Source organism: Cupressus sempervirens, chromosome 9, assembly GCF_028749045.1.
Source record: "Cupressus sempervirens isolate cs-2001-9-10 chromosome 9, ASM2874904v1, whole genome shotgun sequence".
In the NCBI taxonomy this organism is placed as follows: domain Eukaryota; kingdom Viridiplantae; phylum Streptophyta; class Pinopsida; order Cupressales; family Cupressaceae; genus Cupressus; species Cupressus sempervirens.
This window is the reverse complement of record NC_143126.1, coordinates 455464836-455480734: the sequence shown is the minus strand read 5'-3', so window position 1 is coordinate 455480734 and position 15899 is coordinate 455464836. Positions and strand designations below refer to the sequence as shown.

At 35.1% G+C, this 15899-nt stretch overlaps 1 pseudogene; it reads right to left on the bottom strand.

Annotated features, from left to right (window-relative positions):
• The window catches only part of LOC149539287 (kinesin-like protein KIN-14R), a 105757-nt pseudogene extending 99400 nt beyond the window's left edge, over positions 1–6357 (bottom strand).
• Between the last annotated feature and the right edge of the window lie 9542 nt (positions 6358–15899).

Below are 15899 nucleotides of genomic sequence, written 5' to 3'. Positions count from 1 at the left end.
CTCTCTCTCTCTCTCTCTCTCTCTCTCTCTCTCTCTCTCTCTCTCTCTCTCTCTCTCTCTTCTTAGGCTTTTCATGCCTCATTCATAATGTCACAAGGGGTTTTCTTTGCTTTCCCTTTTTCAAATATATTGTCTCATGGTGTTGGATCTTGAAGCTTTCTCTCTCCTATCTTATGGTAATATCTTTTCATGCATTAACTTGCTTAGATTCTTTCCTCGTATTGCTTATTTACATATTTCTTTTTCTATTTCTAACAATAACAAGAGGGACTTCCATAGTGTTCTCAAAACACCAACCAAGCATCTTCATAATATCCCTCTCTTTGATCCAAGCCAACTCCATAACCTATCAGAGTGCACAAAAAATCCTTATGCCACCTTAGGTTCTACATCTTTGGAATAATCCCATGAATGTCCCTCAATCCATCTAATGGATTCATCCAAGCAATCTAATCAACAAACTATCAAATGCTCACAAAGCCTCAATAGGTGCCAAACTTGACTTCACCTTAACTAGGTGTTTCCTCCATCTCCACACACATCAAACAACTTCAAATAGAATGTCTCCAAGGTGACTAAGCTCTCAACTCATCAGTTGATACGAAAACCTAGTTTCAGCCCTTCACTACACCTACTTCCCTAGTAGGCTTATAATGTGAGCTTGATTTAAGTGTTATATTATGTACCTTTTAATGTTTATAATTTGTATGTGATTCTTATGATGGATTTGATTATGATTATGATGTGATTATGGTCATGATAATTGAATTACATTTGTAGGAAACTAAACCCCTTTCAGGAGCATCCTGCATAGTCTCATGGATTGATAGGTATAAGTAAATACTCCTTATAGATAGTCTATTTAATACACTTATCAATAGTAAGATTGATGTCTTCTAAGATCTCTCCCATTTGTAGGTACCAGTGAATAGATATTTGTCAAAAGTGTCTTCCTTGAGTGAGGGAAATATAGGAATAGAAGAGGAAAGTGAGACATGCAGTTTATCTAGAACAAGGAGATTAACTAGAGGTCAAAGGACTAGAAGGAAATTCAATAAACGTATGAAATTTTTCCTTGCTCAAGGGGGGTCATGTTCTTATGATGATGAGATGGAAGGAAACATTGAGGTGCCCTTGAGGTACCAACATCTACAAAAACATTGGGTACCCAAGGAACTTCCTCCAATAAACACTGATTTTTGTGTTAACGAGAGGATATATCGCATAGCACCATCATCATTACATGGTTTGGGCCTATTTTCTATGAATGGCATAAAGATGTCTTAAATTTTTTTTTTGAATTGATGGAGTATGTTGGACCATGTTATGATTAAAAAATTTGGATGCATATTGTTCAATATAAAAAAAGTATGCATAGGTATGCCCTCTCGGCAAATTATATACAATAGCAAGACAATAATCAAAGTAAAAGTGTGGCTATATACATTGATGGAAGGCCAAAAACAATAGGGTACAATAAGGTATGTGATACTATTGAGAATGTAATTATGTACTAATTAACCTCTATATTTATACTATCTAACATATTTCAAACTTTTCATAGCTTACTTGACACATCAAATGCAACAAAGGAAAGACTAGAAAAGCACGGGACACACAAGATTAGCTTTGGTGATTTTTTGAAACTTCAAGCACGAGTTGTAACTATTAGTAAATGAAAAATTGTATCAAATTTTTTATATATTGTGATGGGAAATGCTAGGATAGACTAGCTTGTCTATGCTCTTGATCCTCAACTTGGATCTTAGTGTTCCTCCACACCTATATATGATGCAGAGTAACACGCTTTGGAAGCACCAACAAACTCCTAGCACCTTGGAACAACTAAAAAATTCAAGTTATCACCCCAATCCTCTATTCTCCATAAGAACATTCAAGGCTTGATTCACCTTCAAACAAGGAACTAATCTACTATTACAACTACTTTTTTAATTCATGGACCCAACTCAGCACATAAGACTACATACTAGTTACTTCTCCCTTGTACCATTCAAGGCCTCATACACCCAACCTTGACACCAATTGTTTTGGCAACTTTTGTATTTCCTTTTGATATTTTAACTACCCTCCATTGGTTGATGAAAAAATGCAAGTAAAATTCACCATACCATGCAAAAATGCAAGGCTCAGAGTTAAAGAGATGCCTCACGGAAGAGGATAAGAGAATTGGCTTCCAAAAAGGCTATAGAGCCATGGCTGAATGGCTATGAGCTGAAATCAATGTGGAAGGTTCTAATAATGATGCACTTGAGCCATAGGTAAATAAGCTAAATGAAATTTATTTCAAATTGAATACTTTACCAATTAGTCTATTTCATGTTAAGTTCCAATATAAAGTGAGTATATATGTTTTAAGCAAGCAATGATAACAATGCATAGGATGTTGGAATGTAGCCTGCCAATCCTTCTACACAATCTGTGGATGCTGAAGGTTCACATGATGTGCATCCCAGTGGTGGAGGTATGCATTTGCTATTAGATTTTTTATATGTAATTGCAATTGGTGTTTGGATTAATGTAAAATTTTGTATAGCAGCTATAGAGGATCAAGGGGTCAATGTTCATGAACATGTTGATATTGAGTCCAGATGAATTGATGTGGTTAGATCAGGTAAAGAGTGCCATACTTATGTTATTTAAAATAATTAAATACTTGTAACAATTATAATAAATTATTTTTAATTTAACTCTTTTATTTGTTATTGCAGAGGACCCCTCTTTGCAACAACATAACAATTTGAGATCACCAAGAAAAGAGAATAGAACAACTGATGAGGGGGGAATTGATGATGACATTGATGCTCCTCTTAGAGCTTACATAGAAAAAAGAAATATAAAGAAAAAAAAGAAATGATTATCATCTGCATACCTTAATTGATAATGACTGAATTTTATGTCTCGATGAATTTAATTATGTGCTAATGAATGTTCATGAATAATGTGTTAGTGAAAAATATTGATGAATGTTGCATGTTAACAAATCTAATGTGTTAATGAATGTTATCATGTGATATTGATTGAATTTTACATTTTATTAATGGTTGAAAGAATGAATGAATGTTAGATGTTAATGGGGAATGTAGAGTGATGTTAGGGGGAGGGGGGTGGCACCAAATGAGCTTCCACCTTCACGTGGTTGGCCTTATTTAGTAGAGAATATTAAACTATTCTCAAAACAAAGTGAAGCTCAATAAGATACTAAATATTTTTCTATTTTGTCCTATGTTTAGACTATTGTCCTATGCATCTAAGGCTTTATGCTTTGAACTGTCATGAAGTTCGAAACTTGTAGCTTTTTTATTATATCCTTGGATCTTAGCACTATCTTGGGACTATCTTATCACCAATGATATGATTATCATAATTAACTAGGAAAACCCTTGATCAGCACTATCTTGGGACTGTGTTATCTGAATATGCCACTGCTTGGAAGAGGTTATTTTAAGCAAAGGAAATTAGGATTTGATCATATTAGATAGCTTTCTTTACAAATATATCTAACTCTTAGGCTTCAAATCAATTGTATCCATGAGTTCATGGTCAGATACAAAGCTTACCTCCAACTTCCAAATCTTCCCACCCATACTCTCTGAATTTTATATCGAATGGGCCCTCTATCAGTTCACTAAGCATAGCTACTTCTTGTGCCAAGAGAGTCCAAGATATTGCAATATGGATTCAATTTTTAATCTTTTTGATCCAACTATCTTCCCATTCAAGCCTGTCCTAACTAGATTTGTATCCTCAGCATTCAACAAAGTTATGAATTGTATCCTCATTTATTTTTTCTAAATTTCACCACAGCTTCCTAGTAGGGTGTTTTATATAAGATGTTTCTTGCAACTTTTACTTAAAAGAGCTATTACTGTTCATGGCTTTCCTAAACATTGTTTCTTGTTTATTTACTAAAGTTAGCTTGGGTTGTATCTCGATATGTTTTGTGTATTTATTTTAGTGAAAGTTGAAAAGGGCTACTATGAAATTACATTTTTAAAAAAGCACATGTAAGCCAAATTTCATGGTGCTCCCTAATCATTTCTTGTTATGAAATTTTTCTATTTCTAACTATGATAATAAATTATAATATCTGAATTTTGTGTTATTTTGTCATTCTGTCTATTTATGGTCTCAATGTTTCTTTTGAACACAAACTAGTTTCTTATTTCAGTTCTAAGGTGATAGGGAACAAATTACTTCCCAAGCATGCCCCTCTAGAATTAGGGGTGTTCATGAAATTCACAAAATGAATTTTTTTTGTTGTTGTTGTGATTTAACTTCTAAAATGTGAAGTCAAAAGCTAAATAGTAAATTTTTAAAGTATGATCGTGATAGTTTGATGGTTGGGCTTTGTTTTTGATAGGAAGAATGTAGAAAGGTCTCAACAGAAGGGCAAAAAAAATGGTTGCAACTTTCAAATAAATTTCATGATGCGATTAAGGTTTGTTCTATATTGAAATTTCATTTTCTGATATACAGATAAGGCATCTATGCATTATGATTCTCAGCACGATATTTATGTTTTATTTACCCCAGGTTGATTGCAAAGTACAGGCCTACTATGCCAGTAATTTCTATTGTCATCCCAAGATTGACAAAAAATCAACTAAGATGGGGCTTTACGGGTGCATTTCAAGTATGCTATACATATTAAAAAAGAAAGTTGTCCTATTTTTATTCTAATTGAGTGACATGGATTAAAAATCAAAGTAGCTTTATTATTATGTGTAAGTTTTTTTTCAAATCATTCAAGTAATGTTAATTAAATAAAGAATGATGAGATCAATATTCACATCTCAGAAAATTATGATGTTGCGCATCTCAAAAAAATTTGATCCAATTACATATATTGATGTATTCAATCTAATGCCACATCATTGCAATCTTTCTTCATAATATTTTTTTTCATTGAACCTTCCTAATTTTACTAGCTTTTGCTTCCATGGTTTCACTACTTCTATATTTGTATAATCGGTTTCACTACATGATATTGTAGTGCACAAAATATATATTGCACATTCCTAGTCCACCATAGCCAAAAAAGTGTGTGCATGTTCAAGAGATTGTTTCTATCATAGTTTATTTTTATAAGAAAGCTTCTGAAAAGAGAAATGTAAGGAATCAATTTTAGCAAAATTGTTAGTACTCAATGATTTAAGTAACATAAGTATGGCATATTAAGGCCTAAGAAGGAGTGAGGAAAAGGGAGGAGACAAGGGAGGTGAAGCTTCTAGCTATGTCATTCTCAACTACCTCCAACATCAAACCAAATCAAGACTCATAAACCCTATGTAACTTCATTTGGTCACATCTTAAATTTGAGTAGGATGGTGTCTTATTGGTGCTCCTTCCATTATTTCATGATATCAAGCCATCCAATCAGCTATAGAACAAAGATGATTCCTGAACAATTGAATTAGCAATACGATCGATCTGCATTGCATTTGGACACTTGGTTTGAGGTTCATCTCATTGATTCCTATTCATCACAGGATCTTTATCTGATTAGACCTCGATAGAAAATATTGAGATTTCTTCAGCCCCAAGCCCAAATTGTGTAGGCTTCAATCTCCACACATCATAAAGCTTGTATATAGAGCTGAGCATTCTCACACCATCTGAGAGCTGATGTAGGTGAAGCTTCCAACTACAGGATGCACAACTCTATATACAGGCTTTATGATATGTGGAGATTGAAGCCTGCACAATTTGGGCTTGGGGCTCAGGAAATCTCAATATTTTCTATCGAGATCTAATTAGATAAAGATCTTGTGATGAATGGGAATCGATGAGATGAACCTCAAACCAAGTGTTCAAATACAATGTAGATTGACCATATTGCTAATTTGATTATTCAAGAATCATCTTTGTCCTATAGCCGATTGAATGGCCTGATACTAATATATCATGAAATAATGGAAGGAGCACCAATAAGACACCATCCTGCTCAAATATAAAATGTGACCAAATGAAGTTTTTTAGGGTTTAGGAGGTTTGATTTGGTTTGATATAGCTAGAAGTCATAAATATATATTTTTTGTTTTACTTTGTCTTCATCGCTATTGCGACATTAGCCACATGAATTGTGATGGGGTTGCTATAGAGATGACACCCAACTGCCGTCGCAATTGCAAGGGCATCCATCACAATTATGATGTCAGCCACAAGCATTGCGACAGGGTTGCTGTAGCGGTGACGCCCAACTACCATCACAATTGCCAGGGTGTCCATCGCAATTGCAATGTCAACCACAAGCATTGCGATGGGGTTGCTATAGTGGCAATGCCCAACTACCATCACAATTGCCAGGGTGTCTGTCACAATTGCGACATCAGCCATAAGAAATGCGATGGGGTTGTTGCAACGACGATGCCCAACTACTGTCACAATTACCTAATGTTTGTCACTATTGCTACATCAGCCCCAAGAATTGTGATGGGGTTCATGTCACAATAAAGTGGTTGCATAGCGATGGATAGGCATCATAATTGTGACGATATAGGATAGACATCGTAATTTGTGACTAAACAATAGCCACGTCTATGAATGTTGTAGTGGTGACACATTTCTGTCATAATTATGACACATAGCCGTCACAAAATGATGCCAAATGTATTAGTGATAGAGATTATATTTTGAGAAAAAAAATTACTTTTTTGACATGCACAAATAGACTTGGAGTTTTGTTTTGAGTGCATAGATGGTTTTTATTTTCTTTACAATTTTAAACATAGATTTGGAGGAGTTTGAGTGTAAATTGGGGTGTTTTTTTAGTTGATTTCTAGTTCAATATTGGTTGAGAGGAGATTTAAGAAAGTTAACTAATAATTATGTATTGATAAGATGAAAAAATCATTGGTGAGTAATATGTGTTTTAAAATGGTTAAAGAATGTATTAATTTGATAAAAAAATCATTGATCATTCATTTACTCATTTGTTTGGGTGACTAATTTTTAGTGACCAATTATTTAGTCATTTATTTGATCATTTATTTTGTCAGCTATCTTTATCTAACCTTGTGATTTTACTTGATGACCAACTTAGTCATTTATTTAGCCACTTGTACTCATAAATTGTAAAACATTACTAGAATTTGATCACTTTTAGTCACATGACTAGAATTTTTAGTCTTGTGACTATATTTTTTTGGTCACGTAGTCATTTATTTTCCAAAAATCTACTAGTGTGTTACAAATGAGGCCAAAAATAATGTTCTTTAATAATGGCAATGGTCACATCCCATCCAAAGTATCCTTCCATCTGTCTACTATGCTTCTCCTTGATTGAGTTCTCCCTCATGGAACTCCTTGGAATACACACTTGACTTCCCTTGAACAACATACCATCCTAAATCATGTAATCTAGCCACATGGTCCTTTCTAGAGTAACAGGTTCTTTACAAGCCTTCCAAGCCTCTGCAAAGTTAGGATCCTTAGGGTACAAATTCTTAATTTCATAAACCAAACCAATTCAACCTACATTACTGTCAGCAACAACTATCTCCTAATTAATGTATCTATCCATTTCAAATGTCTCTAATTAAATTTACCTTTTCTACTTAAGTACTACAATGCTTGGTGATTAGTATACAAAAAAAATTCTTTTGGCAACAAATAATGCCTCCATTTCTTCAAGGCCTGAGCTATTGCATAGAACTCTTGATCATAAACATAATACTTCTTCTTTGCATCATTCAATTTTTCACTAAAATAGGCAATAGGCTTACCTTCTTGGCTCAACATAGCCCCAATAGCACTGCCACTAGCATCGTAATCCACCTGGAACACTGAGCTAAAATTAGGAAGTGTCAACACAGGTTACTCTCACCTTCTTCTTTAGCAATTCAAAACTCCTTTCAGCTCTTGCAGTGCACTTGAACTCTTTTCTATCACCCCTCAGTGTTTTAGTTAAGGGTGCACATATACTACTAAAATTCCTAATGAACTTCTCATAAAAACTAGCCAAACCATGGAATGACCCTACCTTAGTGGCAATCCTTGGAGTAGGCCATTCCAACATGACCTTCACCTTCTCTAGGTCCATCTTGAGACCTTTAGATGATACAATAAACCCCAAATAGTCTAACTCCCTTTTGAAAAAGCTACACTTCTTCAAATTAATCAACAATTTCTCTTCACTCAACCTTTCAAGGACACTATGAATGTGCAATAAATGTTCATCCAAAGACTTACTAAAAACCAAAATATCATCCAGATAGACAATAATGAATTCTCCCAAAAATTTCTTTAATACCTCATTCATAAGCCACATGAAGGTGCTTGGTGCATTGGTCAGTCTAAAGGGCATGACTAATCACTTATAAAGATCCTCCTTGGTCTTCAATACAGTCTTCCATTCATCTCCCTCTCATATCCATATATGTTGATAGCCACTCTTGAGATCTATCTTTGTGAAGTATTGAGCTCCACTTAAGCAATCCATAAGATCATCCATCCTTGGAAAAGGAAATTGCTACTTGATGGTTATTTTATTTATAGCTCAAAAGTTTGTATGCATTCTCCACCCTCCATCCTTCTTTGGTGCCAATACTATAGGTACTACACATGGACTCATGCTCTCTCAAATCAAAACTTTCCTTAGTAGCTCCTAAACTTGTTTGTTTAGCTCCTTAGTCTTAGTAGAAGTCATCCTATGAGTAGCCTTGTTAGGAAAACTAGCTCGGGGGAATAAATCTATTTGATGTCTGATTTTCATTATTGGTGGCAACCCTTCTAGAAAATTATCAAAGATGACATCTCCATACTCACTTAATAGACCTAAAACTTCAAGTGTAACTTCACTACTACCTTCCTTATTGTTTCTAGGAATTAAAGCATAAAAAATATACTGATGCTTCATGCCATCTAGAAATTTTCTTCCATCAACAAGAAATACCCTAGCACTACTAAAAACCTTTCCACCCTCCTTTATCAAGGGCTTCAATTTTTGGTAAACTCCATCCTTTGTTAGAGAGTATGTATTTGCATGACCATCATGTATAGCATGCCTATCAAACTGCCATGACCTTGCCAACAATAAATGGTAGACATCCATTGGGATGATGTCACAAAGATGCTCGACATGGTAACTCACAATCTTGAACTTTACCAAACATTGCTCACTAACTAGGACCTTATGATCATAATGCACCCAAGAAATCCAATAGGGATGGGGGTGTTTCTCCTTCTTGAGCTTTATCTTTGAGACCATCTCCTTAGACACCAAGTTGTTAGTGCTACCACCATTAGTAATCACATCACAAGATTTACCGTCAAACTTGCACCTCATATGAAACAAACTCCTCCTTTTTCTAGGTTTAGTATCATCACTCAGTAAGACCCTTTTATTAACTAGAACCTCTCCCCTTTCTGTTGGAGTTGAGGAAAGCCAACTCCGAAGATGCCAAGATCACCTGCATGCGAACCTGTCAAAGAGAAGCCATAAAAGGGGAGGAGCATGGAGCATGGGCAAAACCCTAAACGGACATGAGAGCCATCATAATGCAAACACAAGAAGAAATGTATTTACAATAAGAAATGGCTTAATGCTCTGATGTTTACAATGAGAGAGAGCCTGAATATAAAGAGCTCATGGAAGCTTGTAGAACAAGCTGGAAGGAGGTAGAAGATAAGATTGACAACTTAGCACACATCCACAAAAAGTGGAATATGCTAAAAAAGGAGAAAACTCCCGAGTTGTCAACAACAACCACTACATGCATTAAATAAAAAATATTAAATAAATGCATGACCTAAGTAAGCTTAAGCAATAGAATAAATAATTAAATATTAATTATTTACTCTAACACTTTCTACATCCTCTAAATGTGATGATTGTGCATCATTATCCACATGAGCAACCCTTGCTTGACCATCAACTCTCCTATCTATCATTCCTTGGCATTGAGGGCATTTGTAGGCATGATGAGCTTCCTCATTGCAATGAAAATAGGTATCACAGAAGCCTCCTTTTCCTAAAGACTTTGTTGAAATTAGGAGTGCTAACATAGGTTGCTCTGATACCACTTGATGAGGGCACAACCCAAGGCCAAAGAATAACACAATAGAAAAAGGGGAATATTATGATCAGAAGTGATATGCTATTACATTCAGTACAATGAAAATAGAACCAATGATATGCCCTTAGACTTACAATGTTGTTTGATTCTAGAGAAAACCCTCCTCGTAGTACCTTCTCCCAAACTCCACCAAAAACTACATTTACAAAGCTAGAAATGACCTTAAGTAACCTAAATTAGGTTTAGGGTTATGAATACATTTAGAATATTCCATTTAGCATCAACCATCAAAAGAGAAGGTTCTAGAAAACATGTCAAAAGTTGGTGTAAAATTAGAAGAATCCACAAATAGTAGTCTAACTTCTAGGAGGCATAAATTCTGATCTGAGACTCTGATTGATGAACCATTTACATTTTTAGAAAGCTCTCCAAGTTCTCTATAGCATTATGGAAAATATTAAGCTCATCCCCCATTTTTTTGGTCTATACAAGCCCTTTTAGTGCCTCAAGCCTAACTTTGAAGCACTCTTAAGGTGTCCCTAGGCAACTTAAAACTACAATAACTTTCAAACTGTAAAGCCTTTTGACCTAATTCTTTTTTTGGAGCACTTTAAATTATAAGAATAATCATCCCTCCAACTTATACCCTTTGAAAAATCATAATAATGGTTCAATTACAAAATAACCTATTTTTTGCATTAGCATGTATCCCAAGGTGCTCAAGAACTTTCGCCTAGAAAACCAATAGTGGAACTATAAGAGTTGGAATCTCTATTTGACCCAAATGGGTATCTAGAAATGAAAACACATTAAATAGAAAATAACACTAAGCATATTTTTGGGTGATATAGGGTTTACCCTTACACCACTGGATGCCCCTACATCAAATTTCTATAAATCTCATAATACTATGTCCAAAGAAAGTCAACTCAGTAAGATGATAAAGTCGAGACTTTTAAGAAAGACACAAACTTCTAATGATATTTTAGAATCCATGCATACTAATTTTTGTGGACCAATGATAGTGAAAAGTTATTAGCTAACATATACTTCATATTATTAGTTAATGATTACACTAGGATGATGACATTCATGGAGCTGAAATCAAATAATTTTGATATGTTCAAACTGTATAAGGATAGAGTTAAGAAAGAGGCCAGAGGTGGAATATTTATTTGTATTGAATTCACTAACTTTTGTGATGTGAATGGTATTAAGAGACAATTTTTTATAGTAAAGATACCACAAGAAACTGAGATTGCGAATAGAAGAAATAGATCAATTTTGAATTGTGCAAGGACATTGATGATTTAAAAAATATATTGCACAAATATTTTTGAGAGAATATATCATTGCTGTTAGTCTTAGAATGGTTTTGACATTTGAGTGCCAACACACTTAAACACTTTCTACATTGGAGCCGAGCACACTATGTTTGCCGAGCCACAACATGTGCCGAGTTAGAAAATCCAATAGGTGTCGAGTGAAGATCAAGTGCCGAGTGACTTCAGGTGCCAAGCATGATACAAGAGCCAAGTGACATTTAAGTGTCAAGTCATAGATGATGCCGAGAAAAACAAAAACATAATAGGAGTCGAGTGAGACAATTTTGTTACATGTGTTGAGCATAAAAAATTAGTAAATGTCGAGTAACATAGAATGCGTATATAATTTTGAAAAGGCACAAATTCATATGTAAACCATTTTTATGGCCGACATATGATGAATCTCAAAGGATCTAAGTGATAAGATCAAATCTTTTATATTTCCTATGCAATCTACATGCAGCCAATAAGAAAAATTGAGAAGGCATGCAACCAATAAAAAAGTACAAGGAATGAGCAAGAAATAGAGATTCAATATGGATCGTAGATCTACACCTAACCCTAAGTCTTCAAATGTCTTTATAAGGAAGTCAAAATCTCACTGTAAATAGATTGGATGAAGGAGTGCATGGGAAAACTCTAGTGGAGTTCAAAGTGAAGAATGAAAAGGACTTAGAGGAAGAGAGCAATAGTTAGACATTCAGTTGATTAGAACTAAGCAAGGAATACGAATAGATATCAGATTTCAGATAATCAAGATCAGAGAAAGTAGATCAAGTGCCTAAATTCAATAATCAAGGATTGTAAGCTATAAGGTGTATAATACCTAATACTCTCTAGCAATTGTATTAGAAAGGAAATCCTATGTTGATAGGTTAGCTTAATAGCTAGGTTGTAGATCCTTTAAAGAGGTGATTAAATCCTTTAACAGGATAACACTTCATGTAAAGTGTTTGTAAATCCTTTAACCAGGTCACTATTGACACAATGTAAAGCCTTTAACAAGGCATGCCTTTAACAGGATAGACCATTAGAAGTGGTCAAACATTATTGCTACAGTGATTTTGTGGGTATCATCCCCACCCTAGTTTTACCTTCTTATTCCTAGAGGGTTTCTGGGTTACCAAAATCTCAAGTGTTATGTGGTGATGCATATTTGTTTCTCATAACTGCTTAATGTTTATATGCACGCATGTTCATTTTAATTATATGTTATTAAGGGTTTAAAATAGGCTAAAGCTAGTACTTTTGATTTGCCCCCACCTCTCAGAAGAGTTCTTCCTATTTGAATATTGTAACAATTGGTATCAGAGCTAAGTTCTCTCAAGAAGAAGCCTAACAGCTTGGAGAAAAAGATCTAAAGATGGAAGTTTTCAAACTTGGAAAGATCATTGAGAACTAGGTGATAGATGTGCATCTCGCTCTACACAAGGTAGACAAAGCTAGAGTGGAATTAAGAAAATCCTTGAAAAGAAGGAAAGAGATAGCCATAGCTAAAAATGATATAAACTATAGGGAGATTGATACCACACAAGTGTTTTCCAATGGATACACTAAAGAGTTTGATGCAACAATAGTAGAACTGATGGAGAAAAACAAAGTTCAAGCAGAAGAGATAAGATCTCTCAAGATGGAACATGAATCATAGGCCATAATGTTATGTGAAATCACTGAACAAAAGAAAAGAGCATTTGAGGATAGAGTCATGATGGAAGATGACAAAAGGAATCTTGCAAACAGACTGGAAGAAAAATGTATTGTTTTGGTGTTTGAAAATGCTGGAGGGTTTTCAATTATCCCCGTGAGAATATGACACATTTAGGGGCAGCTAACTCCCATTTTCAACGTGCCACTTCAGACACTGGACCAACTATAAGGCTAAACCCTTCTTCTACTTTAGGCTCTACTAAACCTAGGTGGATAGACCTTAGATTCCAATGATACTGTACCAGTGCAAAAACATATCCCTAAATCTATTAAGTAGATACAAGCCCTTATTTCTCCTAGTAACTCATAAAATGACATGGACCTATAATAGCTAGGTGCAAATCTATGAGTCTTAAAAGCTGAGTGAGGGTTAAACAATTATGCCCACTTCAAACATGAACAACTAAATTTATTTGAATAAAAGATTTGTGCAAATGCCATTCATATTAGGTTGCATCTGATTTAGTAATCAGTGCCATATCCATTGAAACATAGAGTCATTACCAGTAGGATGACCTAATTTGCTTGCCTTACAATCAAGTTTATCAACTGAAATTCCCTAATCCCATACTTATGCAATATCCCCTTTATGCACCTAGAAACCCTATTAGAACTATGAAGCATTTACTTGACTGCTTGAGTCAAAAGCAACAAAGATTTGATACACACTTCATCCAAAATATCTTAAACCAAATGAACATTATCCATTCAATTACAAAGTTAATGACACTTGAAGAATAAGGAGATAGAATTAGAAGACTCAAATAATTCCTATAAATCCCCTTTTGTATATTCATCCATGAAAAGATCGAATACATTAAACTAGTAAGACTAAATGAAGCTCCAGATAATACATATAATCTAGCATCCATTATCATATCTCAGAAACAATGCATGAAATGAAATGAAAATCTGCACACAAACAAGTGTATGGCCTTCACTGCTAGAGCTCAGCTCCATAGTCAGGAAGTCAAACCATCTACAACTATGGTTTCAATAGTAGAACTAGAGCCCTACTAGTATTACCCAGAGCCAAACTGCCAACAAGCCCTTACAAAAAAGAAGAAGAAGAAAGATATAGGAAGGAAACAATTCTCGAATTAAATCTACAACTGACATGTGTACCCCTAGAGTTCCTTTCCAAGAAGCTTGGAGATAATCTTTCTACCTTCTCTTCTAACTAAAAATCAAATCTTCATTATTCTGGCTCTACCAACACCAAATATCTGAAGCATATGATTAAAAGAAATAACTAATTTGATGCTTGGTCTTTACCCATGGTAAAAGTGAAATTCAGTTAAAAATTGACTTCTACAAGCCAAGGAAACCCTCTAGAATTGATTTTCTTCACATACAAACTTTACCAAGCCTCCAAAATTGTCGTGCAACCAACTCTTATACTCAATGATGAATTCTGCCTATTCTGTCGAAAATGCCCCAAAAAATACAAATTGACCTACAACATGAACCAATGAATTGTTGTGTAGAAATTGAATTCAAATCTAAAAAATTTAGCTTCTCTCAGTTCCAATGATATATTGGAGTCTATGTTTTGAGTACTGGAAACCCCAAAAAATTAGTTTGAAAAAATAGTCCCTAGTAGAAAAACTCAAGTATGTAACTCTTGATATTAAAATTTTACAAAATTTTAAAAAAATTCTAAAGTTTTGACTTTAGAAAAATACCTTTTGTATTTTTCATTGCTGCACATACATAACCCCTTTTTTTGAAAAACAAATTTAAATCACCTTTTAAAAACATTTTATTTTCTCTCAATATGCCTTCACTCGGGTCAACTAGGTTTGACCACTTTGCCACATGTTTGCACGTGATTGGTTGATTGCTCCATCTAGATGCCACGTGGCATCATCTCACTGGTCCTCTATTTTATGTGCCATGTTACTGCCCACTTCGCCACATGTCATTCACCTTTGGACCCATCACTACCACTATGTGGCAGCTCCCTACTTGATCATGAACTACCTACTCATCACTAATGAAGTTGCCAGGTCAGCAAGGGCGCTATGTCGCTAGGGTTAACTTCTAAGAAACTTCCATTGGTGACAAAGCACCTACCACAGGATCTTCCATGTGTCACAATCTCCTTGTTCTATCTGCAATCTCGCCACATCATCACCTGCTTCGGAGTGCCATGTCACCACTTTGTCACTATTTTGGCTGCCACTTATCCTTTTCTAATTGGCTAAGGACCTCAAGCAGGACCCACTTGTCTTCCCACACACTTCATCAAATTTCAAGGTTTTCTGACAAGGCGTTATGTCACCATAAAAAAACCTTGCCATTTTTTGATGGCGCCATAGCGCCTTCCCAGATTTTCTACTTTCTGATCGTTTAGGCAATGATGACGTTATCATCCCTTCATTGCATTTTCATTTAAAATTTATTATATGTGTCACACTGACATCACTAGGTCGGTTGGGATGGGCCCTGCACGTGATCCACACTTCCAAAAGCCCTTGCCTTTAATTCACATTGCACTAAGTGTAATCTTCTATTTAAAGAACTAGAACACATTTCACCCACCCTATGCCGGGTAAGGCTTTACACATTTTTTGTGCCTATTCTCTTTAACCTGCATGAGCTTGCTCGATTCCATGCATTTTTTTTTTATCTTGCAACTTTGGTGTCTTTGACCCTTTGAAAGGTGTGGATGGCTTCTGTCTTCTTGTAGGTTCTCTTTGTATTTGGCATGAACCTCCTGTCTTTTGGGCGGCTTTCAGGTGGGGCTCCAACCCTATTTTTGTTGCGCTGAACTTGTTTGCTCTACGATTTCATCAAACTAATCCCTTTTTTATCTTTCAAGGTGTAG